Source organism: Nanorana parkeri, unplaced genomic scaffold (assembly GCF_000935625.1).
Source record: "Nanorana parkeri isolate BGI_ZX_2015 unplaced genomic scaffold, ASM93562v1 scaffold263, whole genome shotgun sequence".
Taxonomy (NCBI): Eukaryota; Metazoa; Chordata; class Amphibia; order Anura; family Dicroglossidae; genus Nanorana; species Nanorana parkeri.
Window position 1 is genome coordinate 131,077 of NW_017306531.1, and position 1,728 is coordinate 132,804.

Below are 1,728 nucleotides of genomic sequence, written 5' to 3' on the forward strand. Positions count from 1 at the left end.
ATAATGTCCTGCCTCGCCATCATGGTTCAAACCATGGCACAGCATTTCTATGAAACTGATGTCATGACCAAGAATTGTGTCCACCTGTCTCAATAAGGCCATAATAACAGAATTTACTCACAGATAGATAGTTATGTATTTATTCTGCATTGTGAAGGAGTGTAATATCTAGATTTGAAATGGTCATGGCAACTGAGGAGAACTGTTAAAGGAGAACTATGGGGTTAGGGCTTTTCCCCATAGTTCTCCTAAGGGTAACGGGAGGACACAAACTAGCGTCCTCCCGTCACCCTAAACCACAGCTGAAACGGATCCCAACAATTGTGCCAGGATCCGCCCAGCTGCGTGAGTGACAGCTGGCTCTGCCTATCTAATTCCCAATCTACTGAGCCGACCTGTGTACAGTTTCATTGTCACAGGTCGGCTAGAACTATGAGGATGAGTGAAAAGCACTCACCTCATAGTTCTCCTTTAACTGCAGTTTGGATATCTAATCGCTGGATTTCTCTACCCCAAACTCCTAACAGTATGCAGTGACACTGGCAATGGATGGGTCTTCCCTATGGCCACATAACTCCCAACATTTTCTAAAGCAGAAATAGGTGTATAGTGCATATACATGGAATAAAATGCCCTTTGATGTTTTTACAATACATTACATTACAGAGGAGAAAAATGCAAAAATGCAGCAAAGAAAAGATCAGTACTTCCTTAAAACTTTGCCCTGGGCCACACCTAGATTCCCTGGCGTCTCTCCTCCCACACCACTCAGCCGCCTATCACAGTCCGGCAGAGCGGTGTGGGGGCGGAGACAGCGCTGCCACAGGAATTTTCTTTTCAGAACTGCCTTAATTCTTCATGACATAAATTCAACAAGGTGTTGGAAACATTCCATAGGGATTTTGGTCCATATTGACATGATAGCATCACGGGCCCAAAGTGTGACAAGAAAATATCCCCCACACCATTACACCACCACCACCAGCCTGAACCATTGATACAAGGCAGGATGGATCCATGCTTTCATGTTGTTTACACCAAATTCTGACCCTACCATCTGAATGTTGCAGCTGAAATCAAGACTCATCAGACCAGGCAACATTTTTCCAATTTTCTATTGTCCAATTTTGGGTGAGCCTGTGCGAATTGTAGCCTCCGTTTCCTGTTCTTAGCTGACAGTAGTGGCACCCGGTGTGGTCTTCTACTGCTGTAGCCCATCTGCTTCAAGGTTTGACGTGTTGTGTGTTCAGAGATGGTATTCTGCATACCTTGGTTGCAACCAGTGGTTATTTGAGTTAATGTTGCCTTTCTATCATCTCGAACCAGTCTACCCATTCTCCTCTGACCTCTGACATAAACAAGGCATTTTTGTCCACATAACTGCCATTCACTGGATATTTTCTCTTTTTCGGACCATTCTCTGTAAACACTGGAGATGGTTTTGCGTGAAAATCCCGCTAGATCAGCGTTTTTTCAAATACCCAGACCAGCCCGTCTGGCACCAACAACCATGCCATGTTCAAAGTCACTTAAATCCCCTTTCTTCCCCATTCTGATGCTTGGTTTGAACTTCAGCAAGTCGTCATCACCACGTCTAGATGCCTAAATGCATTGAGCTGCTGCCATGTGATTGGCTGATTAGCAATTTCTGTTACCAAGCAATTGAACAGGTGTACCTAATAAAGTGGCTGGTGAGTGTGTGTGTGTGTGTATATATATATAGATATA

At 44.2% G+C, this 1,728-nt stretch overlaps 1 protein-coding gene across 1 annotated transcript in view; it reads left to right on the plus strand.

Moving 5' to 3' along the window:
• Window positions 1-1,728, plus strand: part of LOC108787454 (extracellular calcium-sensing receptor-like) — a 20,014-nt gene that overhangs the window by 11,417 nt on the left and 6,869 nt on the right. The window lies entirely within an intron of this gene.